Source organism: Pezoporus wallicus, unplaced genomic scaffold, assembly GCF_028554395.1.
Source record: "Pezoporus wallicus isolate ANWC-B61680 ecotype Strahan unplaced genomic scaffold, APGP_CSIRO_Pwel_v1 contig_4710, whole genome shotgun sequence".
Lineage (NCBI taxonomy): Eukaryota > Metazoa > Chordata > Aves > Psittaciformes > Psittacidae > Pezoporus > Pezoporus wallicus.
The window spans coordinates 4123610-4150195 of NW_026640647.1; positions in this window are offsets into that span (position 1 = coordinate 4123610).

The following is a 26586-nucleotide window of genomic DNA, read 5'->3' on the forward strand; positions in this document are numbered from 1 at the left end:
TCCCTGTGTTTCTTTCTAATATTCAGAAGAGGCCTCCTCTCCCATAGTATGTTTTCCTGAATAATTGGTCTCAGCCGCCCAGTTTGGCCTCTTAATGATTTTGAACGTTTTATGATTTAATAAAAGAAATTAATAAAATAAGCTTAATACCAATTTCAGCCTAGGGCTTTCTTTTCCTCACCGTGCACCAGTAGTGAAGATGATTGCTTTTCTAGCAGTAATATTCTTCCTAGGCATCTTTTGTAGGGAGTGCTGTAGAGTTTATCGCTGTGCTCTGAATTCCTCTTATTTGTCTAGGGACTTTGTGGGGTTTTTTGTTTTGTTTTTCTTTTGGTTCATGCAAGACCTTAGCTCTAGGCTAAAGCCATATTAAAAAGAAAGGGAAATTACTGGGGTCCTGTTTCTCAAAGTAATTTTATTTTATTAATATTTGGTGCTGATGGAATTCCAAGCGAACTTATTATTTGGTCAGTTGAGGGGAAGAAGGAAGAGGTAAAGAAGAGGCACCAGCCGTCAGATGGAGAACATTTCCAAAAATCCTTAAACCAACTTAAAGGAATAGGCAATGTAGACAAGAACAGTAATTCCCAGGTGCTGTTCTTTGATCTTTCCTGAGATGTTTCCTATGACAAGAGCTTGCAAGAAATTATTCTGCTGTCAGTTGTCAAAACTGGATCTGAACAATGAAATGGAGAGGGAAAACTCTCATTATCTTGCTGCTCATCTATATCTTTTTCTTTTTCCTGCAACTCTTGTGATCTGGCTGTCTCAAGAAGGATCTTGCTTTGAAATCATTAGCTAAATCTGATTCAAATCATGCCGATAGTTCTGTAACATACCTAAATCTTTCTCTTCCCTTGCCCTCTTCCTCAAAGGGAAATGTCCTGAATTAGAATAATAGCTTTTTGCTTAAACTGGAATAATAATACACAGACCTATTTCTTTTCAGTGTAGTTGTGAGACACTGTCTCTGGACTGGAACACCAGTTCCATTGCCTGATATGCTAGGACATGAGTGACTGCAGCACACAAACAATAGATGTTTTTATGAATCTAATTCCATGATTGTTCCTTTTATCTTCTAGTATTTAATGATGGGAAAGCTTTTATTCTTTCATGCATATACTATAATGTTTGCCGTTCACTGATGTGAAACAATGAAACTTCCAGTGGTGTAGTACATTTGTGTGTCTGGATTCTTCTGGGAATATGCATGTTTTCTGGATATCATTCTACAGGTAAGAAATCGTGGCATTACACCTGCCTTCTTTGTTCACCCATTTCCCAATGTATTCCCATATAACATAGTGTCCTGAGTTCAGCAGTAGCAATCATTTTTTTCCCCTTCTTAGTAGCTGGTGCAGTGCTGTGTTTTTGACTTTCAGCCTGGGAACAGCGCTGATAACACCAATGTTTTTAGTTGTTGCTAAGTAATGTTTAGTCTGGCCAAGGACTTTCTGAGCCTCATGCCCTGCCAGGGAGGAGGGGAAGCCGGGAGGAAGCAGAGACAGGACACCTGACCCAAACTGACCAAAGAGGTATTCCATACCACAGCACGTCATGCCCAGGATGTAACTGGGAGTTACCCGGAAGGACACGGGGTCTTTGGGGTTGCACTCATTTTTCGGCGGGTGGTATTGTATTCTCTTCCCTTGTTGTTTTCTCTTATCATTGTTGTCGTTGGTGGTAGCGGTGGTGATTTGTGTTGTACATTGGTTGCTGGACTGTTCTTGTCTCAACCTGTGGGAGTAGCATTCTTTTGATACTCCTCCCCATCCCCCCAGGAGCGGGGAAAGGGTTGGGGGGGGGGGAGAAGAAAAGAAAGAGGGAGGAAAAGGTGGGTGGTGAGTGAATGAGCTGGCTGGCTGGGTTTAAACCACGACACGTAGCACAGGCCAAAGTAACCCAGGCTGATCAGGAGCCAGCGGCCAACCTCTGCTATGGGTATGGACATGGACCTTCAGAGGAGCTCACGAGTCTCTGCCAACAGCAGTGATGTGTGTGGAAGCAGAGCTTGCTGCCAATTCTGGGCAGGTTGACAGCTATATCGGTGACAAACAAAAATCTCAGAGTGCCGCTTCAGATACAAACCTTGCTTAGGAAACAATTCTCAGCATACTGAGCTCACAAACCATTCAAGATTGAGACAGTAGAAATAACTTGTACACCTCCAGCTTCCATTGCCAAGAAGGATTTCAGCTTTCTGAGGAACTCTCAGAACTGATCCAGATCCAGATCTGGGCAAGCAGAGAAGGTGAATGGTGTTGGCAGCCAGGCAGAGAGCCAGCTAGCTGTTCTCTTGCAGGCTTGCACGGCTGCACAGAGCATAACGTCTCCCTCTACCACTTAGTAAATTTATGACATCACCAGCTGTTACCAGGGAAACACAGAAACTACCGATTTGGATCTTGGCAGCTAGGTGTGTAGAGGAAATATCTTGCTCTTTTGTGGGTCAAAAAGGAAAGCTGAAACAAATTCCAGGACAGCTTTGAATTGGACCGAAGTAGGGGTAGGTTAATAATGCCAAACCAAACAGTTATAGCTGCTAAAGTGCCAGTGTGGTACCCGTTATGTCACTTAGAGAAAACAAACATGGGAGATCAAATGCAGGACTTCTAACTTCATGAGATTTAAACATACGTTTCAGACATCACACTGTTACCACTGACTTACAACGTCAGTTCTGACCAGTGGGTTTCACAAGTTGATTTTAGAGGTACAGTATCTTCTGAGCAGTGATTTTTCAGAAAGTGCTAATAATTGCTACTTCTTGAGAAAGAGTTTACTTGTGTTTCACAGCAAAGAAAGTATGTAGTGTTGAGTTTTGATAGAATTGTGTGCAAATACCATTGCTGTTGTGATGAAATATGTGCTTTTTATAGCTTTTAAAAATGTGTGGGGTTTGTGAGAACTGAGGACTTTAGGCATGCGTTTTATGGCTTTAAAGTGCTTGAGATTTTTGAAGTTACGGAAATCACATTTTTGTCATTTAGTAACATTAGCTGACATTCTATTTATGTTGCATGTTTAAATGAAAACACTGCCTTTTAAATAGATTATTGTTAAAGTATTGGATAGTTGAGAGCAAGCTAATATTAGCTCTTGCACGGTCCCATTTGATTTCATTCGCATTGCACAAGGTTTATAGGCTTGATACATGAGTTATGACAAATGCATGCATCTTCCCTGCAAAGGCAGATGGAACAGGTTGAGTGAATACTCAAGCTGAGCTCAGGTGTGGAATTGTAACAGCTACTCCATTCATGCCTGCAAGGCTGTGGGCTGTGTGTGGCTGTACTTCCGCCTGGAGATCCCAAGTCAGAAAGGTAAAGGTTGTTATGCTCACCGGACAGAGGGAGATCTGAGACAATCTGTATGGAGTGTTAAAGAGCTGAGAACTCGCTCTATTTGGCTGTGTCTCCACTAAGGAGCAAAATTCCATATTAAAAGTCCCCATGCTGCTAGTCTGATGTCAAATGTATCCATGATGGGGGTTCTTACATGGACACTGAGCAGCACTTCTAGCACTGCTCTATGACTGTCGTAAACAGCACAGGAACATATTTAATCTGATTTGTATTCTGCATATTAAAACTCAGACAAGTTCTGCTTGCCAGACAATCAGTCTGTCTTTTCCCCGTTCTGTTGGTGGCCTTGGATCCTGGGATTTCTCTGCCACAAGAGCAGTTTGCGTACCGTCTGGGTCTTGTTATCTGGAGCATGGTTCAATGTTCCCTGTTGTGCCTTGTTTCAGTGGGATAATGACCAAGGAAACTGCTGAGCCATGGATGGATTGCAGGGATATGTCATGAGAAAGCCGCCCAGAGTTGTCTGCCCACATGCTGTGATGCTGGCTCACATTTCCAAAGCAGAGTTGCAGACAGAGGAGGTCGTAAGTGCTCCAAAGGACTTAGCTATCTCTGCAAACTCCTTTTTTTTTATCCTTTGTACTAAGTCACTTTGAAAGGCTCCTTTTTTGCTACTCTAGTTAGATTGCTGGTTCCTTGTGACTTGTGACTGGGGCTACAACAGCTGTTGGGTCTGTTGTCATGTTTTTTCTCTCTGGAATGGTGGAAATGGCATCCTTCCACACTTTTCTTTAAGGATGTGAAAGATACTTCTGAAGAGGAAGGAATTTACTTCTTGGGAAAAGTCACATACAACCAGGATGGGTCCCCCATGCAGACTTCCAGCTTGGAGGTATGCTCTGGAATTCCCGTGGGGAGGAGGATGTTTTCATTTGTGTGGTGAATTCATGGTGTTTGCAATCTTTGCCATGGCTTTAGAACTGGTTGCACTCCTGTGGCCTGCACGTCCATCCCAAGTACACTCTCCAAATGTCTAAACGCTGGTTTCTGTGGAGCTCCTCTGAAGTACCCAGAAGGGATCAGAAAGAAATACTGTGCCACTGCATGAGCCCCACACAGGCCTTTAGGAAAATAAATGGTTATGTCAAGTGTGCGTTAATCAGACCAATGTACGGCATCTATTATTTAATGTACATTGGCACTTGTAATTGTCAATTACTACAGGACACCTTCACATTTGTGCCAATGTTCTTATATGTGGTGAGGTGGAGAAGGAGGGGCAGTTTAATGGGGTGTACAGGGACAGGAAGAAAAGGAGCTCCTATATGATGTTCTCTTCCAGATAACCATGTTGACCCCTGGATTTAGAGAAAGGGGGAGTGAAGGGAACTCAGTGAAGAATATCCTTATACACTAAACAAATTGTCTTGTGTTTTCATCCTCCTTTTTCTCAGGAGACAAATGGAAAGAATTTTCCACACCAAAACCTGAGTCATTCATACTACACATGTATTTATTGAATTCAACTGGATGGAGCCCTGTCCCCTGAAAGAACACAGTTGTGAAGAGCCAGAAAATATATCATTACCTCTGGTAACTGCATTAATGTGAACGGGTAACAGAAATGAATGCAAAGTGATTCTTTCTAGTCCTGCATTGCACTGTGATGGGAAGGATGATAAAGAACATTTCTGCTGTGCTGATTGTCATTATGATAGGTGAAAGCCCCTCTAAAGAAGATAATTTCTTGTTCTCTTTCTTGACCTGCACACACATGTTGAGTCTTAGCTGCTGACTGAAGGTGGCAATGCAGATAATCAAATGTTTAAAGGCCCTAATACATAAATCTAATAACAACATGAAGGGAAGCTGAGGTGTGTTCTTTTTGTACTATCTCATCACCAATGGAACTGGGACCACATTTTTCCTGTTAAACAGCTAATTCTGCAGTAGGGCTGAAAAAAGGATCTGGGTTGACTTTCAGGCTCCAGTGGACTCACCATTACAAAGAAAGCCTTCCTACTATCTTCATTAGGAAGAAAGGGACATGGTGTGAGAGACACCTCATCTTCAGCTCTGTGTTGAGGGATTTGGTGGCCTGCAGCTAAAGATACTTAATGGTACCATTCGGAAAGGGGTTGCACTGTCTGAGACCTGGCACAGGCCAGTTTTGAGTTGCTACACTCCACAAAAGAGACTTTGCCAAAAAAGGAGAAAAATTCATCACCTATTTAGAGCATTTTTTGGCTGTACTATGCAAGCAATTTAGTAGCCTCTGTATATGAGTACTGGCAGTCTTTGAGACAAAAGAAGTAGGGTTGCTTTGTGTGCACTGAAGAAGTTTGCTTTTGACTTCACTGGAGCCATGATTCTTCACCAGATCCATAACCTGAAGGTCTAAAGTGCCCATAAAAGGGCTACTGCAAATCTAAATCGTAATCACAGTCCTCAGTTGACCTGACAACCAATACCACTCCTGCTTAGGATCTAGCCCTGCAAACCTGTAACCCAAACCTGTGTGCCACAGTCAGTACTCATTCGTGAGACTGCCTTGTCCCCACCTTTTATTTTACTGGAACTTTTTTGATGATAAAGAGCATCTTTTTTAGGAAAAAAAAAGAAGTGTTTGAAGGAAAATTATCCTCCTGGGAACTTGGTGCTCCAGTGTTTGGGCTTTAAACATTCTGGGACATGCTGATTTGTTTAATAGCTACAGCCCTTGCTGGAATGTTTTTAAATTGTGTAAACATTCCTACTAGTTTTATGGGTTTATAAACTGTTTTTTTTTTATGTGGGTACAAATTCAAGTTGACAGTGTACTTTCCAAGCTTCCATTAAATAGGGACAACTTGCTATTGATAGAGGAATATCTCTGAAATAACTTTATGATGTCTTGCAATGGGAGACTTGTCATTAACTCTGGTTAGAAAAACAACCTACCATATATTTGTACGGCTTTTACCAGTTCTTACTGTGCCCTAATGTCTGTGAGACTCCTGCTGGTGAGAAGTGAAAAAGTCCAAGGATAATTGAACGGAGAAAGGAATTTATTTTCTCTGTACATTGTGTTTGCCAGTTACTGTTATCATGCAGCCATCAAAGCACTCAGTGCTTTGAAACTTTGCACTTAAAGGTAGCAGTATGATAGTGCCTTCCTTACATGCACTGTTATACCTCTCTTCAAGTATGTCTGTGCTGATTTAAAAGATCAGTATAGAAAACTTCTGCAACTACACCATCTGGTTTCAGTTTACCTTAATTTCGTGTCAGCCAAGATCCTACAGTCCACATGATTAAAAGGGACAGAGCTAAACTTGCCACATTTGGGGGATTTAAGCCTACCTTTTCCCCCTGTAAATTTTGACCTTATCAAAATAAACATCTCCTACCTCCCCTGAAACTGGAAGATAAAGCAACTGTTTGCTAATATTATTGGAAATTAGTGGATGTTTGTGACTGTTGTTAAACCTCCTGACTGGAGCAGTTTCCTGTTGAGAAAGCTTGCCCCTGTAGCTTGCCCCATGCTGAGCCTGCTTCTTGAAGGCTCTAAAGAGGGAGCAGGGACAGCTTCCATCCCTTCTGCTGAGGAGCTGCATGGGGAAAGAGAACCTACTGTGCATAAAAAATGGTGTAACCGTTGTCTGATGGTGTGCCTGATACTGGGACTGAAGGGAGTTGGTGCGGGTACCGGTGTATGCCATGTATAGTGGTATGCCATGTATACTTGTTTCCTCTGTTTCCAGAAGCATGGCTTAGCCTTGGGAACAGTTCCTTAGTGAGGTGGTTGGGAGGCTTGATGAGCTGCTGAATTCCCCCTTGGCTAGTTTCCCCTGTCTAACTTGCCTCAGATTATCACTGAGCTTTATTATTTCTACACACACACCACGTTTAAAACTGTACAGATGACACTTCTCACTCTGGAAATGCAGTTACGCACTGCTCAGGCTTTGCAGCTGGTCGAGCATCAATGAAACAAATTAACTTGGTAACTGAACTGGGAAAGTGCTTGGAAATACAGTTTCTACTGCTTTCTTACAGATATTCCCATTGGACCATGTGGAGAACTCTTCCCATCTACACTGTGAAAGAAACACCAGAATATTTTTTTTTTTAAAGCCTTTTAAAATTAATACCTTTGAGTACTTAAATTAAATGTACTGTGAGAAAAATGTGCAGTTGGCTTACGGCTATTGACTTGAGGTTTGTGCATTATTGCCAAGTTCTGGAATGAATAAAGCTTTAATGTTGAAATCAGGAACAATTGTTTTGTGCATTTTTTCATGTTGAGGCAATAAGAAAATAAATGCTTAGATTCCATGTAGTATATACTGGAAAGGAGGGTTTTGGATTGCAAGCAGTGAAGCTGACTTGTTTAAAACTTCCAGTCCCCTTAGGAGACATTTTCCAACTGGTCCCTTGAAAATTCAGGAATTTTCCAGGATCGCGGGGAATGAGCATAAAGAGAGAAAAATCTTCTTAAATCTACATTTTGGTTGGAATCTTGAAACACATGGTTGAGGTGTGGGCTTTTCAGCCTCGCTTGTGTTGGAAGCTGCCTTTCTGTTCTGCAGAATACATGCCTAGCCTGGCTACTGGATTGTGCAGGCGGCAGACTGTAGATGCTTTAGTGGAACTTTGGTGCCTCATAATGTGCATCTTTCCTCTCATTTCTAACTGTAGCACGCCTGCTTGTCCGCTCACTTTTACCTGTTTGCTTTATTTCCGCACCTCCTAAGCGCTCATTGTGAGGAGGAAGCCCCCCTCCACTGATCACTTGCACGTTCCTAGCAGCGTGTTTCCCAGCGGGATTCATACGTTAATCCCACATTAAGAGGGAACCCCCTCCCTTCACAGGGCAGCTCCCTGTTCTGCCAGGCTGCCGCCGCAGGTGCTTGCCTCGCCTGCCCTCTGGCGGCAGCGGCGAGCAACAGCAGAGTGCCCGCCCTACCGGTGCCCTGCGGTGTGGGATCCGCACGGCAGCACCGGCGAGGCGCTGGGCGCACACGCACACACACGCAGAGCTGCGCCCGGGCTGTGAGCTGTGTCCCACGCCTCTTCCCTGCCTCAACCGGGATGTGTCCAGCGTCACCGAGTCAGGAACAGAGGCAGGACCTGACTCCCCGCCTGCAGGCAGCTGGCTGAGATAGGTGATGGCTTCGCGGCAGATACCTGCCCTCCTGCCACGGGTGCTGGGAGAGATCTATGCGTTTCTTGAGTTCTGAGCTTCGTGCGCGTGTGCAAGGCTGAGCTGAGCTGGAGTTACCCCTCCGGCAGGTAAGAAACAAGTGGTGATGGCTGATTTGGAGAGACTCGTCTGTGCTGTGGGTACCTGAAGTTAGACGAGGTGGAAGCCAGCAGTGGTTTGCAAGTTGCACCTTGTAAGAGTCTTGGTGGAGCCGCTCATGTTCGAGGGCAGAAGAGAGCAGGGAAGTCTGATAACTCATTTCTCATGTGCAATGGCATGTTTGCTATTCTTTTGTGACCAGCACAGTTTCTTTTACTGACAAGTGTAGTTTTACTGCGTTTCACGGTGTTACCCCCAGGAGCACCCCACCTCCAGCAGCTGGTACATGGGACTTCACAGAACATCCTGTTGGTTGGGTGTAGCAGAGGTAAGAACTGAGTACATGCAAAAAGGAGCTGCAGAGGGGCAGTGCCCAGAAGTGCAGGTACTGCTGCTGTCATGCAGGTAGAGAAGACATGAAGTTGATGGGAACCAGAAATACTTCAAAGAGGAACAAAACTACTGGTGAACTCTTCTGCAACTCCAGACAGGGGGGAAGATATTTTAAAAGCAAGGAGGGAGTTGGGGGCATAAGAAGAAAGCTGAGCACTCTAGTTCTGAGATGTGGCCCAGGGAGCATTGCACAATAGCCCCAGACTGAGACAGAAGATACATTATTGCACATAATGAGAGGGGCTGTGAAGAAAAACTGAACAAAGACAGAAAAACATAGCCAGAGAGCTAGGACAAACAAAAATCTCCAGGGAGAACATCACAAAGACTGACCTCATGGTGGCCTTTGGTAGAACTCAGAGCCGGGAAGATCTGGTAGAACCATTTCTTTTTGAACTCTGAGGCTCTGTATGTAACCATTATATTGGGAATGTTGTATTTTTGTTTAACCCCAAATTAATTATAAACACTGCTTTGATTAACGTTTAAAATGATTGCTACTGTGCTTCCATTTCCCAGGAAATTATGTCTATTTCAGAACACAGTTTTTGGTGCCTGTATTTCTTGTGGGTTGTAGATAGATGTGAACATTGTGGGTATGCACATTGTAGGTCCTTAACTTGTCCTGTGTTAACTTCATTATAAAGACGCTCATAGAGATACTACATTCATGACCTATTCTTGTTCTTTAGGAATGTGCCTGTTTGTTTGTAACTAATAAAACCTGGTGTCTTTTTTTGAGCACTGAGCTCTATGCTCTATGGTCTATGCATACATGTCACTGATATAGATGCCTTGGATTTTCAACATTATTTTTCCTATTTTAGAGCTATACCTCTATGAGGAGAAATACACTTGAGTGCTCAGCATCACTAGTGCTAGTTCTCTTTGTCATTACTTGAGAGAGAAGAATGTGTAGGTACATATTCTGGGTACATTCCGAGCAGGACTTTCTGTGAGTAACCAAACTGGAAGGAATGTATGTCTCTTTATGAAGAAAATGTAGCTTCTGTCACAAGTATGCCATCAGTTTGTCCTTCCCAGTTCCTTTTTCTGTGCCTGTTTGTCTTGGATGTCTTAAAAATTTCCAGTGACTTTAAATCTCTAGCAAAGAGATTTGGGCAAAGCTGGTGGGGAAGAGCTGACCTCAGCAAGCCTGTGGCACCAAGGTGAGCAGGCAAATGTGAAGCAAGGAAGAGCTGTTCTCTAGGCCATGGTAAGTCTATTCCCAAAACCTGTCTGCCACAGACAACTTCAGTGCTTTGGTCTAACGCTCCTTGGTGTATGATAGCAGGAAGCTCTCAAGAGTGGAGGGTCAGTGGGTGGGATAGTACTTATCTTAATTTTACAAGGGACATAGGAGTGTCAAACAGTTCCTGACACCTTTAGGAATGAAGAACAGCCAGTGCCTGGGAAGATCTATTTTGCTGGTCTCTGTTCCTTGCTACTGTGGACTAAATCTTCAGATACTTATGTTGAAATTAACCTATTTTAGCTAACTTTGTTACACTTTCTGTTTGTTTTAAGCATTCCAGTTCTTTGAATTTATGGTTCACCTAAAAGGACAGATTACCAGACAGAGAATGTGAACTGCCTGGCTTTCTCTCAGGCAACAAAAGAGGTGGAGAGCATAAGAACTGTGCTTGAACAAGTACTGCGGGGATCATTCAGGCTGTGTTACACAAATGACAAGGTCTCACAATGTAGGCACCTTTGGGGAGGCTCTTGGAGTTTGTAAGGCTCCAGAGCGCAGCTTCACCCCAGAGGGCACCTTGAAGTGGGAATGTCATTCAGGAGACCAAGGTCCTGAAACAGTTCACAGAGACTTTTCCACTCCTAACCCTGCAAGCCACTGACATTATTCTCCAAATATTCCTTTTTAGACACAAAGGCATTTGTGATTCCTTTGTTTTGCTCATTCTCTGCTTGGTGCAAGAGGATTCAATGTCAAGCAACAGTTGTCTTCTGACCTGGTGCCGTGGGGTTCTGTGCACCTGTAATAAATATGCTGAGCACCTGCAGTTTCTATTGACATCTCTGAGAGTTTCAGGCTGTCAGAAATGTTGGGGCTCAGAGCCCACCCGAGTCCTCATTTGAAGGCAGCACATGATGCCTCAGTTTCTCTCTCAGCAAAGCAGCATGCATTATGCCAACAAGAGCTACTGCATTTGTTCCATGGACACCACCAGGGAGAGATTCTTCCTTTGTCATTTACTTACCATTAACTCAAATTTCAATCACAAAGGGAGAAGCTCCCTTCCTGGGAAAAGTTCTCAGCTAGCCTGCAGTCTGTCTGCTAAACTGTGCTACATTTTTCTGCTTCTCCCCATGTTGTGACTTTCTATGGCCAGTTTTGGCTAGAATTATACTATGCAAGATGAAGAAGAGCTCTGTTATTCCCAACCTCCAGCTCACACCCTCTCAACATCTGTTTTTCCGGGTGTTTATGGTAAGGCTTTGCTTTGCTACCTGCTGCAGTGTTATGATTTCTAGCACTGCACAACACTTGTGTTTTCCTGCTCACAGAGTTCTCTACTTAGGCTGAATTTTAGTCACACCTGTGTGCTTGTGTGTTCATGTGTACGCACACACGCATGCATGTGTGGGCACATATGTATGCATGCATGTGCTCCTGCCCACGTGCCTATGTGTGTTTTAAATTAGTCACACTAGCTTCAAAGCTGTATGACATACTTTTCCACAGATAAAGTGGTTTTGATCACCGTGAAAGGGAGAAGAGAAAACAGTAAGAATCGGGTAGCAGAGCTGGGCATAAAACTGGAATGAAAAGAAAAGGTAACTATGAAGACAGGATTTCCCCTGGTAAAGGGGGAATAAGTTAACATCATGATTCAATAAATCTGGGAAAAGGTTCCAGTATGGGATCAATTTCTAAGGTCCATGTCAATATGACTTTTAATTGATGAGCTAACTTGATGGTATTCGTGGTTTTCAGCATGAATTCACCTCCAAACACAAGAAGAATAGCAGGAACGAGAGTGGCATAAAATACAGATTGATTTGTCCAGCCAGGGCAACTGGACTTTTGAAGAAGACTTCATCCCTGTAGGAAAAAATGTCTCCTGTAGTGTAGCTCCATTAGGTGGAGGAAGTCTGGCAAGAAGGAGTTTGACTATTCGATTCTGCAGACTGACCTTGCATCAGGGAATCAAATCTGCTCCATTTGTGTCTTCTGAATACCTAAGGAGAGGTACCCAGCTCTCACAGGCTCCACCAAAGCTCTGACTTCAGTTTCTGGGCCCTGTGGAAAGTCCCCGCTTTCAAGTGCTGCAGGGATTTTAGCTGAGTGGAGCACCAACTGCTATGGAAGGTGTGAGAGGCAGATGGGAGGCATCCTGAGAACTCGCCACAGGAACATAAACCCATGTGAGCAGAATATACAGGGAATAGCAGCTTGAGCCAGTGTGTCTGAGAGAACTGGCATGTAACAGGATGACATGAAGTAGTCTTATTTTTGCTACCTGGAGGTGAGGTCTAGGGAAAGACCCAACAAGGTTGTTAAGGCAGGCTCCCAAAAGTGATCACAATCTGAATTCCCTACCGACTACTACAGTGCGAGCCTTTGTGGTGTTACACCTCGTTGCAGCCAGTATGAACCAAGGCCTTAGCATTTCTGAGGTGAAGGTTGGGCAAGTTTGTGGAGATGTCACTTCCTTCCTTAGAGCCTTGGGAAAGAGGCGAGATTTGCCAGATGTGTTTTGGTCTGTTGGATCCACTGGATCTACTTCTAGTAGCTCTCTGCCAGGAAATCCATAGATGTAATGGCACAGGTTGCACCCAAGGCTAGGATATTCTGTTGGCAGACTGGAGCCAAGGCTGGTTGGGAGTGAGTGAAAGAGAGCCTGCCTCCAAGCTTCAATCAATGGGGAGGCCATGATAGCTCAGATCCCTCCAGTGATGACAAGCTGTACAGAGGAGACATCGGAGTACTTCACATCCCTGGGGATCACAGCTTAGAGCGTGTGTTGGGGTGTTTGGTCTCTGATTTTCAGGGATTGACTAGGTCCCGTCAGTGAATCTGAGTGCAGTCTGAGCACTCATCTGCTGATGTGCTACATGATGAACTCACAAACCATTAAAGTGACTCAGGTTCCCTGCGGAAGGGATTTTGTTCAGTGCATAAATAGTAAGTTTATTTGTCATGCTCTTCCTAGACATAAAGGCTTTGTGTCCAGACTGGTCAGTGTTGGGGCCACTTTTCCAGCTTGCAATTAGTCTGTATTTGTGATTCCTGTGCTTCCTGGATTCCTGGAGTAGGAAAGCCAGCACTGCAGAAGCATGCATATCAGTGAATACCCAGAAATACCATGAAGACCCTTCAGCATGGCAGTATTTTGCAATGGAAAACACTGTATTTCTAAGCTTGCTGTGGCTCAATTTGATTACAGAGATGATACACTTATGTGCATCAGTGCATGCCATGTTCAAGTGAGCTGCTGCTGCAGGGAGTCGGTATGTGCCTAGCTGGAGCTCCAGACAACCACAGCTACCTCACTCTTAGCACCTGGGCCGTGATGGCACTCTGGTGAACATTGATGTCAGCCCCATCCTGATGCAGAAATAAATGGAATGCCCTCAAGATCTACACTAACCGAACGAGTAAACACAGGCAGGACAAAAAATTGTAACAAACCAGCACCAGTTCTTACAATGCAATGTTTTTTACTGTAGTCCTAGCTCATGGCAGAAGTGGATGAGATTTAGATACTAAGATATAAGGTGTCCTTTTCGTTCCTTCAAGCAATAAAATCATACAGTTGTGCTTTGTCACTTAGAGGTGAACGCTCACAGGGTAAGAACAAAAATGAAATAAAATAAGCTAGAAACACTCAATGTGTCCAGTGCTGGGCTACAGCTGGAGACAGTCATAGGAGGTAATGTCACAGTTTCGCTAAACAACACTGGGACAACTTCACTTCTACTTCCTGTAACAGTGCCCCAAGCCCACTGTGTATCCACGTGGGAAACCCACAGTAGAATGGCAGAACTGTGTGATTCACTTCTGGTGGGTTTACCTGTGTAAAGGATGGCTCATGTGCTGTCATTTAACGTCACAGGTTTGGATAGTGATGTTTCAGAAGGATTTCCAGGCTTTTCCACCAGTTTGAGTGAAAATCATAAAAAACTTAGTCCTTTTTTGGGTTGTCTTTTTTTTTTTTTTTTTTTTTTTTTTTGGCAACTCTACCTGTTGCCTAGGTGTAGTTGGCATAGATGATGCTGAATTTTTAACTATATGCACAGTTATTGGGTAATGTCTTTCCCTACACGGAGTAGTAAATAATGATAAAATTATCAATATCTGTCTGTAGTGGCAATGGTGCAATGCTCCGTAGAAATTTGTTTTCCAGTGTGAGTGCTCAGCAGTGCTACCCATGCAGTGAAACCTTGAAGAGGTCACTTCTACCCCGATTACTCTCACCCAAACCAAGGTCAATCTGAGACCGAGCAGTTCTACTGCTGCTGCCCGGCAGGGGGCACCAAACCCCTTCGGGAGCGCAGCGGACCGGGCGCTGCTGCTGGGACCGGGTGCGGAGGCGGTTGCGGGCGCTCCCGCACTCCCGAAGCCGTCACCGCCGGAGTTCCGGCTCCTGCCCTGTGCTCCCTCCTGCCCCCCAGATAACCGCGGCCCGCGCAGTGCGTGTGTAGCGGGGGAGCAAACCGCTCAGGCAGAAGCGCCAGGGCTGTCCCTCACCCTTCGTTCCCCGCTGTAAATCAGCGCTGCTGCTCTGTCAGTGAGACCCGTGCGGGGAAAGTGCGGGCCGGGGCTTTACAGGCCGGGACGCCGCGGTGCTGAGGCTGCGGGCTAGGGGAGGTGAGAGGGGCGATCAGCACACGGCTGCTCCTCCATTTCCTGGTGCTACAACAGGCCGGGATGGGGTGGGGTGGGAGCAGAGCAGTGCGGGACCAGACCCGCTCCCACACCTGAAACCCGCCTCTGAGCCACGCTCCCAAGGAATCGCATTTTCCCTGGCGCCAGGCCTTGTCCCCCGTCGGTCGGAGCTGGTTTGAGGAGGGAGGCCGGAAGGTGGCAGCCTTGTCCGGCGGCGGCAGGCGCTGAGCGGCCGCTGGCGCTCCTCGGCTCCCGCGCTCCGGTCCCAGGACCGGTAACCCCCGGCACCCCGGCCCCTGTGCTCCGGCGTGTGTCAGCACCGACCGCGGGCTGCCAACACGCGGGGTTTCGACTGTCTCCACAACACGTTGTAAAGACTTTGTGAAGGTTTAAACTCTGGCGTTAAAAGAGTATCCCATGGGAAACTGCTCTTTCTGCCGGGCAGTCTCGCCCTACTGCCCCCCGTTAAATGCGCAGCAATCAGCTGGTAACGTGCCCATAATTTGGCATTTTTGTTTCTTGACAAGCTCCTATGTCTTTTGAGTAGGTTTTGTTTTTAGAGGTATTTATTGTCTTTTCTAACCCAAGTACGATGTGTAATGCTGTGTAATATATACTGCGAATAAGCAGAACTTGTTAGCTTGTTAAAATGAAACGATCCCTAGTTAGCCCGGGATATAATCCCATTCTTAGGGTTCCTTCTCTCGTTTATTTGGCGGCACAACTTATTATCTTGGACGCACATTTTCAGTGCTACAAATTAACCTTTGAGGTGAGACAACGCGTTGCTGCTGGCAAAGAAACCTTGCTTTTGTAGTAGTAGTGACTAATTTACACGCCTGCCCCCGCTCTCTTTCTAGCCTTCTATTCATAAGCAATATATCGAGGGTGGACGAATGCCAGGGGAACAGCCTGTCTTCAGGAAAGATACTAGCTTTTTTTTTCACCCTTGCTTGACTCTCTACTTGTGCTGGCACTGAAAGCCTGTCAGTACAACCTCCATCGTTACCTTATTTTTCCTTGTTTCCTTTCCTCCTACTCCAGGTCCCTCCAACCCTTCAACTTCTTCCTGATAAATATCTTGACGCTTGAGGAAGGTGCTAGAAGAGTTTGTGTGTGTTTTAATTTAGGACTCATGCTTTCTGAGCTGGGTTTCGAGGAAGCAGAAGTCTCTTTGTAGCTGTCACCTGAATATTTCACATCTGATACAACTGCCTCGTCTTTTTTTGCTCAGGTTCCTTACAAGCTGCCCTGTAGCCACGGAAGCTTCTTGCTGAAATCGCACCCAGCAGTCACTTTCTGCAAGGGGAGGGAAAAGGAGGTCTGCAAGAGTTCATGTTAATAATGACTCTAAGTGCCCATTTCCCACACATCTTTGCTAGCACAAACAACGAAAATAGTCCACTTGCAGAGAATCTGATTCAGCTTTCTTGCATTCCGCAATAACAGATGGATTGCTAGACTGTTTACTGTTGCTTCCCACAAACTTCCTGTTAGTAAACTCCTGTATTATTTATGAAACAGAAAAATTACAAAGAAGTATCCGAGCTGATTACTGCCTGCTGGTGAACCACTGCCAGGGAAACTTTTTAAACAAATATGTATATGGGAGCAAAGATCACCCCCGCTGCAGGCTTCTTTCGGTATTGTTTTTACAATTGTTTGTTTCACAATATACTGTGACCCTGTTGTGAGCAGGTATTTCCTGCACCCAGACATCTACAGTTGGGTGAAGGTATCTGTGAACGTGTGAAGGAGCGAGGGGGATTACAAACAAAAGCATGCATGCACATTACAGAGATCAGCTACGACTAAGAAACATTTAAAGCCTTTTTGTTTTACAGGGTCAATGATGAATGCGATGTTACTAATGTGATATTAATCTCTGCTGACCTAGCCTCGGAAGCTGGCTATCGTGGAGCTGTTGGCAGAAAATAGAGAGAATAGTGCTGTATCAATCACCTTCGTGCTACTTCTGACGTGATTAGACAGAAAATGTGGAGAAACTTTATTTTCCTCTCAGTTTGACTGTTCAACTCCACAGAACACACAAGCTGAGAAGCGCACTTTGTTTGCACTGCATTCCGTAGGTTAGGCTGAGCTCTGACTCTCAGTGGTGTGAGAAGCGCCAGTGTAAAATCTGTTTGTACAATTATATCAACAGAGCCAGTGAAGTTTGAATATACTCTGTAATTAAAAAGAGCAAAATCTAATGCAGAAATACGAATCTGGTGTATTCCCAACCACACTTCTAGTGTTCTCAGGAATAATGCTTGACCCAACATAGTCATTCTGTTTTATAAATAGTTGCTATTATATTTCCCTGAGTTTCTCTTCTATTCATGTATTCTGTATGAATGAATTGGCTTTTCCACCTGATATTAAATATGCATTGTACATACATACAGAACCAGAATGAAGATTTTTCCTGATCTGAGCCACAGATAAATCTTCCTGGAGATTTTTGTATTTGATTCCCTAAACTGAAATCAAAACTCAAAACAGCGCTGCAGATTGAGCACTTTCTAATGTTAGCCCTGCTGCCACGGATCAGTCATTGCATAAAGTTTTACACAAAAAGCTGCTGTGCATTTTAGGCAACTGCAGGATGCTGATTAAATTGTCATATACCTTTGTAAGATCTGTATTTGCAGAGAACTGATATCAGTTGGAACAGGGCATTTGCTGATCCTGGTTTCTGAGCGTTTGTGTGAGGCAGCATCACGTAACCAATAAGTCATTTCAAGTAATAGTAAAGATATGTCTTCTCTGATCAAATTCTCTCTTTTCTTTGCCTCCTTAAACACCCTCACTCAGAGCTCCTATTGACAGCAAAAGAGTTCTGTGTTATTAAGGGCAGACGGCAGATCAACGGCAGTATCTCCTGATGCTTCAATCCACCGACAAGAATCTTGTGACAGATGTTTCTGCGCTTTATGCAAATAGGAACTTCATGGATCAGTTTTCCCTTCCTCCGTGGAATATATGCAGCTGGAAAATAGAAATCCAGCTCTGCGGCATGAAGCAGGGGGGAAAGAATCATGCGACTGACCAAATAGGCAGCTGAGAGAAAGGAAGCCGTAGATATGAAATCAAAATACACTGCTGGTTCTTAGGATCACTTCTGGGCATCTTAATTGAGCAGCGTATACGGTGATGTAGGTTCTGTGGGCTTTCTCTGTGACAACACTGTTGCTCACAAGATGTTTCTGAAAGGGGGAAAAAAATCTTTCAAGGGTTGGGTATAATGTTTCTTCACAAATAGGTTTTTTTTTCCCCCATTTCTGGTACTCTGCTTTCATTCTCACAGTGGTTGTGGATATCTGTATTAGATACAATACAGAAGCGTGCTAAAAATAGTGCAGGTGAGTTTGCACAAGAAGAAAGGATTCCAGCTACTTATATAGAATAAATAGGGTATTGACATTTATACAGACTCTATGGGTTTAGTTCTATTTTTTTATAATAGCACAGAAAGATGTATGTAAAAAAGATTGATAAAAGAAGATGTAAAATTTCCTTCCTATTTATTAAAAGAAAAAAATCCTCAATCCTTAAACTTAGTGAATTTTTGGAAGTTGTAACGAAATAGTTTTGCAAATAATTGTATAGTATATAAAAGAACATTTTTACTTAATTTCTATTAAGTAAATTATATCATGGTATAAGGATGAGTTGTGTAATCTCATTTATTATTACCCTAGAAAATCATGAAAGGTGGTGATACTGAATGCAATTATGTTAAAAATGCAATTTTATTACTATCATTTAATAAAGTTAATTCTGTTATTTATAATTCTATATACTCCTTTTAAGATTTCTGTGCAAGTATTTTTTACCATCAGACATCAAACATGAATTGTTAGTCAGCATAGCTGCATCTTATTTTCTTGGTGAGGCTTTTGTTAATCTTTTCTATTTCAGCTGTTTTATAAACTATTGTGGGTCACAATTTTTTTTTCCCCCAAAATATTTTAATTTAGAATTTAATTCAAAGCCTGTACTGGTACTGTGCAAGCATTCAGTGGGGAACTATGATACATTTTCTCTACATAAACAGAAAGCATGGTTTTGTGTCATGGTATTGTGTAGAATCTTGTCTCCATTTCATGACAAGTTAAATGCTGGGAAGAGATCTTTATTCAGTTCAAATATACCTCATAATTTTGTTCGAAAGTCCCTTTCTGTACTTCTTTTTTTCCTAGTTAATCTTACAATAAGCGTTACTGACTTTATGTAGATTTATTTCAATTGAGATCCTTAAAAAAAACGCAACACCCAAAGGTGTAGTGCTAGTACAAGAAAAAGAGGAAAGAAAGGGTCTACATGTGTACATGACTATCATATGATATTGAACCTAATTCAGATGATCAGCAAATTATTGGCAATATATTTGTACATATTATATTACGTCTGCTTTTGCAACTAGCCCTTCAGCTAGCGATGTTCTGTGGGTAAGGTACAGTTTCAGAGAAGACCTGTGTCTGAAGAGTCAAATACAATTCTAGAATCAAGTATTAATAGAATAAACTTAATTTTAGGTTGCTTTTTTTTTTTTATAAGTGCAGCTGCATTTTCTATTTAATTACAGGTTCCCACAGTAGTAATTTTTCCATGACCTGCTCAATCTCAAAAGTCAGAAAATTGCTTCTTTTTTAAAGCTGACAATAGCACGGTATGTTTCCAAAAGAAAAAGACAAATTACAGAAAATCATTACTTTAAGCATATTTAAATAGCCAGGAAGAAATCCTAATTGAAAAGTTTGCTAAAATGTGAAAAAGTTGTCAGTCCTTTTTTTTCCTTTTTTCTTTTTTTTTAAAGGAAAGAAGATTATTGTCATGTTGTTTGTAGCTTTACAAGCTGCGTATGATACGATGCCTTCACTTTCTCTTCTTGCCTTCTACCCTGCTCTTTCCTATCTGATAAGATTAGACAAAACATTTTTTAGGAAGCAAAGATTTTAACTGTAATGTACTTAATTTTGTACATGTGTTTAATAATCTAAATTGATTATTCCTTGGGAAGCTGATACAAAAGTAATGGGAATCTTTGTATTTCTTTGCATGGGCTTCAGAGCAGTCTGTGAGCCTTCATTTACCAGTAGCAGCTAGTTTTCCTAGTATTTTTGAAGAATTTTGTAACCATATAATTATTGTAATACATGTATAGGGGATGTGGTAGCATATTTATGTTAAACTTTAACATGATTCAAGTCAATAATTGACCTAGAAATTAGGAATGTTAAAGTAATGCCTAAACAAATATGTGTTTAATGAAGTTGCTTGGCTCACAGGGTAGAGTGTGAGACCTGATGGAGGTGGGCAGGGGAGCTCTCCTTCCTTGTGCCATCCTGCTGTGTTTGTGGGATGCCATGGGATCTGTGAACACTGTTTGCAGGGGAGTTAGGCACTGCTGTGAGGAACCCAGTGCTGTTGTTTTCAGTACCAGCATGGGGCTGTGGGGTTACTGCAACTGTTGGCTGCCACTCCCTGTTTTGTCCCTGAAAAGGGGGTGTTTAGGCAAAGCCACCCAGCACATGGCACGGGGTGCACCCTGGGGTGGGCAGGGCAAGGAGTACCACCTTGCGCTCTGTGCCCCTCACCATCCTGGCCAGCTGCCCATGTAGTTGCCAGTTACTAGTCTTTAATTGCATTACTGCCAATTAGGGTATTTCTAACCGCAGCTGCTCAGAAAGGAAAAAAAAGAGGTATCAAAATACGCTTGACCACAATGAAGTGCACCCCATTCCCTCTGGATGCCTCCTCCTCAATAAACCTGTGCTCTTCTCCCATTCCCGCTGGTCCTTCTCCTGCTGTTTCCCACCTCCAAGCTTTCCCTCACTGCAGGAGGGCCCAGTCCCTTTCCCTGACAGCCCCCTAAGGCTGTGGCGGGGTTTTTGGTAGCTCATCTCTGGGGTTTCAGTGTAGAGCAGCTCCCAGGGAGCAGAGGCCCTGCAGTCCCAGGTCCATAGTGGATTTTGGAAGGGCTGGTGAGTGCAGACCCAGTGAGAGGAGGTGGGCTGGTTAGCATCTCCTCATGGAAGAGAGAAGAAGAAAATCTTCAATGGGGTCCCTTCTGCTACCACAAACTATCTGGCAAAAAAGAAAAGGGTTCTCTGCCAAGGTAGGTAGCCATGGTAATGTGTCTTCAGTTTCCCCAAGGAAGTATACAGATTGAGATGCTCTCCTTTATCTGCTGAAGCACTCAAGCTCTTTTGCATCCCTGTGTTCTCTGTTTCCCATGTCTCAATGACTGTAGCTCTTACAATTGAGCCCAGACCATAGTCCTGTGGGAGAAAGCAGTGTCCCACAGCTGTTCAGAGCAGGGTTCCCTTCGTCCGTCTGTTCTCCATCCACTCTGGTTTGCATGTCAAAGGAGCTGTGTGCAAAAACATTTGGCATCCAAGAATTGCTTTGGTCAGTGGTGCTTTTCATTTGTAGTCAAATGAAAAAAGGTAAAGTTTGTGACACTTGCCTGATACTTTTGCTTTCTGCCTCGTTGTTTCTGCCTTCACTGGTGTGAAAAACTGGGATTTTACATATGGGTGTGTGTGTATCTATCTTTCTTACTTTCTTTATTGTTGGCCTAATTTTTCAGTCATTTATCAGACTGTGCTGTTGTGTTTTCTGACCCAGCAGGGGGTTGGAGGGCTCAATGTAAGGACCTTGACCCTCCAGCCAGCATCTCTTGGGGGATTCTCTTTATTGGGTGCTTTCAGGCTGTGGCCTCCCCCAAAGACAAAGGTGATTTCTATTTGCCAAAGTGGGGAGACAACAGGAGACAGAATAAAGACAAAAGTGTAAGCAGTCAGCTGAACTTGCTCAGGGTGATACCAGCCAGCGGTATTCAGACGGCAGCAAACCCAAGGTTTCCCTAACCTTGGCAGAAGTGCGGGAAACAGTTGCAGGAGGATGAAGTGTTCTTGAACTGTTTCTCCAAGGTATCAAGCACAAGCAGGCTTTGCTTCAGTATTAAGCACGTGCCTCTCTTTTCTTCCCCTTTAAAGAAACTTTTTATTGTAGATCATAAAGGGGGGGAGGGGGCAGAAAATTAATCTCTATGTGTGGACCCCTGTGCTGCCTCTACACTATCCAAGGACAAAGATGCAAATCAGAACCTCCCCTGTATAATAGCATTAATAAGGCAAATTTCTTGCTCAAGTCTTACAGTAAAAGCAGAAGGTTAAAAGAAATAGCTGTGCTTGAGTGTCATTTTAAACAGAAAAGGAGAAAAATAATTAACCACATTCTTAAAAGCATCAGCCAGAGCTTCCCTGGAAGCATCAAAAACAGCATTCCAGATAAAAGCAGCATGATGTGAAAAGACCTGATCAGCAACAGATTGATGTCTGGGCTTGGGGACTAATGTAAGAACTTAAAGACTTGGCTAGAGAATATATCTTGAGAAGCATAAACATATAAGAGGATGCCAAACCATGAAAGGCTTCCTTTGCACTGAGAATTCAGAAATCGGCGTGTTGACAAGCAGGGAAGCCAATGCTGCAAGCAAAGCACACAGGGTGATGAATAAACTCAGCCTTTGGGAACTCGGATGAGATCTAGGAAGGGCCAACCTATTTAGCCACAGTTTTAAGTCTCTACATGCCGCATTTAGGTGCTGTCAAGCCTCAGACCTCCCCACCCAGCTGTCGATGCTGACGTCCTATGGGTCGGGGCACCGGATTAGATTCCGAAAGTGTGTGCTTGTGTTACGTTTTAAGAGGGAATGGAGAGACTTCCAAGAGACTGACTTTATAGCAGGCTGGTTGAGCCATTTGTTGAGGCAATGGGAGAGTCAGGCTTAATTTCCTGCTCAAATGTGCTGTGTTTTCTGGCCGTCGACTTAGCAGTAGGCTCCTGGAGTGCTTCCCCGGAGGCCAGATATACCTCCTCCTGTGTACCGGGTGAGAGCCTGGAGGCTGTGTGGGGTCTGAGCTGTTCTTCAGCTGGCACAGCACGTCGGAGACAGATGTATTCCTCTGTAACTGTGATCTCCACAGTTAGCTTTAAACTCTTGAGCAACGGGCAAAGCAAGGGAACAGATACTTCTCATGCGGTTCTTCAACGTGAGATCTGGTCACCCTTTATTGAATGGGGAGTCTCTCTGGGATGCTAGAAGTGAAGCAGTATTCTTCTCTAGCTGTACTACAAATTGAATTGTTCATCAACTAGCCTTGAAATAACAGATTTACATATGAAGCAAGAAGGCTATGAAAAAGCAGTTATTACGGTATTAAATAGGTCCTAGCTAGTATGCAGTCTGTGGTGTTGGTGGATAAGCTCAATTTAAAAGCTATATTCTAAGAAAAATTGACATACCTGCAAAAATATGGGAGGTGCATATGGAAAGGAAAAAAATAAACTTTTTACCTATAAGAGGACTTTGATAGAGCAATCCATAGGAGAAAATGCCAATGGCTTAATCTTTTGGATTTAGCAAAAGCCTACCATGCGGCCACCCAGGCTAAACCCTGCTTTTCTCTGGTTTGGAAGAGATCTTGAAAGTCCTTTAAACTTATTGACTTGCTCCACTTTTACTGGGCCTTCCTGCACACTGATCCAAGCGCAATCATCCCTTGAGATGTACTCATGTTATTGTCAGGTATCTCCTGGAGACTGAACACCTACCCAGGAAGGGTGCTGGTAAGCCCTGCAGGCACCTTTTCTTTCAGCAAAGCGATTAATGACTATGTGGCTGATGGCTCTCACTCTTGTTCAGTTGGCAGGGATGGTATCACTAAACTTGAGCTCACTTGTCACAATGGCAATAGAGTTGGAATTCAATTATCTGCTGGAGAGAAGCCCTGACAGCTGTGGCGTAGGTTTTTCAATGTGGATGTTGCCTGGATCGCAAGAAAAATATCAAGGGCTGGTGAGAACAGCCATGTTCTAAAAGAATCTCTGCCTGGGTTAGACCACTGCCTACCAAAGAGGTATGTGCGATTATCTTCAAGCTATTTATTGACTGTTGTGTCAGATTGTGGTTAAAGTTTATCTTTACTGAAAGTTGTCCTCAGGAATCCTTTTACTTCATGAAAAGTTACTTTTCTTTTCCAGGGTTTAGGTTGGAAGCACAGTGTTTGCTTACCACATTGCCCCTGGGTTTGCCTCTGGCTTGTGCTTCCTAGAGGAAAGGCGATGGGTCTGCTGCTGGTTCCTAAAACAGTGCCAGTCTGTGATGGCCTTCTGGTGGTGAAACCAGTTTACAAGCAGCAGCATCACGTAAGACTTCATCATTTTTTTATGGTGATGGTTATCACTGGTAAACTAAGGAAATGTTAGCTGGAAAAAAAGGGCAACTGTTTTGGGGGAAGGGGTGTTTTTTATGTAACATTCCCTTAGCTTGTTATGATGCCCTTCTCTGGGTATCAGAACCAGGCCACTGGGAGTTTGTTTTTCTTGTTACCAAACAATTACTCATACCAGTAGCTTTTTGAAGTCACTGACGTGCTCTGAGATGCTGAAGGCACTTTTATAATGATTTCTATTATTTTTCACAAGTAAAGGGCTCATACTGTGAATAGGAAGTTTCTTCATTTGTCATTTGGTTACCCCATTGCCAGTCTTGGAGGGGCACCCCGTTGCTCAGAGGAGCGTAAATTTGGGAGCTCTAAAAGCAGACTAAGATTTGCCTCCTGACTTGCATCCCTGAATCTGCTTACCTCCCATCATCCAGAAATGTCATCCCGCAAAGACTGGAAAAGGAGCCCTTTGTCTATGGGTCTACACCCATGGCCCTGCTTTCCTTCTCACACCCCAGAGCTACCATGCGTGCCTCCTAGGACCTCCTGGCCACATCCCCCTGGCTGCAGGTGAGCTCACCCTAAATCCTGGGGTATGAGGCTGCAGTCATTTCCTTCCCCTCCTGGGACCTAAGCAGGAACCACACTTCAGTGGTGGAAGAGAGGCTCTTTCTAACCTCCATTTAAATAAGGGTGAGGCCTTCTTTGGCTCTGAAGACGTTTTTCTGCTACAGACTTTTCTGTTTGGAGCTTTTCTCTGTATTTAGAGTTCAGGTGAACCAGAGTTGCTTGTGTGCTCTTCAGGCTGCTCTCACATTACACCATGTTTAATACAAGCTGGGTTTTTTTGTGCCTGTCACCCTGGAGCTTCCTGGGCTAAACCTGGAGGTTAGACCACAGTGCTTGGGTACCACCCAGGGCAGGGATACTGCCCACCTGTGCCCTGTCAGGAGAGGGGTAAGCTGGTGAGGTGCCTCTGTAAGGCTCTGTCCTGCTAAATGGAGGACCTGCCTCAAAGAGAGCTTTGGGAAGGACTTCATTCTCCAACAAGCATGTGTGTTGTAATCTGTTTATGTTACACACTGGCAGTTCTTGCTGACTGCTATTAGGATTAGAAAAAAACTGGGAATTCTGGAGTTAAAACTTTATAAGCTGCATGAAGATGATACTTAATAAACACGGATACATGGTAGGGCTTTTTTTTTTTTCCATCATCTTTATATGACTTTTAGACTTACAAGCTTTTATCTTATTTTATGAGGCCATGTGAAATAAATTAAATGTAACACAAGATGCTGTTAAAAAAGATTTTATGACATCAAAAACTGGTTCTATATTAGGACCAGACCCTACATAGGCTCATGGATGTGAGTAATTTTGCTCCCATAGATAAGCTATTGAATCAACCATGGCTAACCGTTTAAATGTTCAAGATCAGGCCCTCATTTTGGATGCACTTTTCATTGTTAAATCAATGTGAAAGTGAAATCTGTCTCCTCTCAAAAGGAAATTGCCAAGACTTTCTACGCTGAGATTTGGGATCTGTGGAAAACGAAGCCTTTTTATTTTTTCTTCCCTCCAATAATCTGTTCAGTGAACAAGCTGTGAAAAATAGTTCTATATTTTTTCCATGTGATGCAGCAGACGGTAAATTTCCATTTAAAAGAATGATCAGAGTAGCTGCTGGCACTGAACTCTGTTGTCTTAGTCAAATCTACTTACAAAGAGTTTACAGCAATACAATAGTTTATTATTTCACTCAACCAGAAATCAGATGAAAAAGGCAAAGGGGAAGCCTGAAGTAGGTTCATGGTCAGAATTCTTTTCTTTCTTAACATCTTGTTTTTTTACATGCAGGAGTTGAGATCAGTAGTTTTATGTGTAAGAAGGAGAGTATTTCTTTTCACCTCTACTTTTGTGTGCTGTGAAATAATCAGACTTCACACTTCTATAGTGCCTTTCTTCTAGGGATCTGAAAGCACTTTACAAACATTAATTAAAGTCTCACAACACCCATGTGGAGGTAAAGAAGCATTGTTTGTGCATCTAATGCAGAATGATTAACCTGATTCTTTAAGTACTATACAAGGACTGCAGTAAAATAGTGGAATAGCCAAAGCAAATCAAATCAATCTAACTGAATTGCTAGGAGTGTGTATGTGCATATGTGTGTATGTATCATAGAATCCTAGAATCCTAGAATCACAGAATGGTTTGGGTTGGAAGGGACCTCAAAACTCGTCCAGTTCCAACCCCCTGCCACGGACAGGGACACCTTCCACTGGACCAAGTTGCTCCAAGCCCCATCCAACCTGGCCTTGAACACGCCAGCGATGGGGAAGCCACAGCCTCTCTATGCAACCTGTGCCAGAGTCTCACCACACTCAATAGTGAAGAACTTCTTCCTAATGTCTAATCTAAATCTACCCTCTTCCAGTCTAAAATCATTCCACCTTGTCCTATCACTACGTACCCCTGTAAAATGTACTCATATGTGTTCGTGCGTGC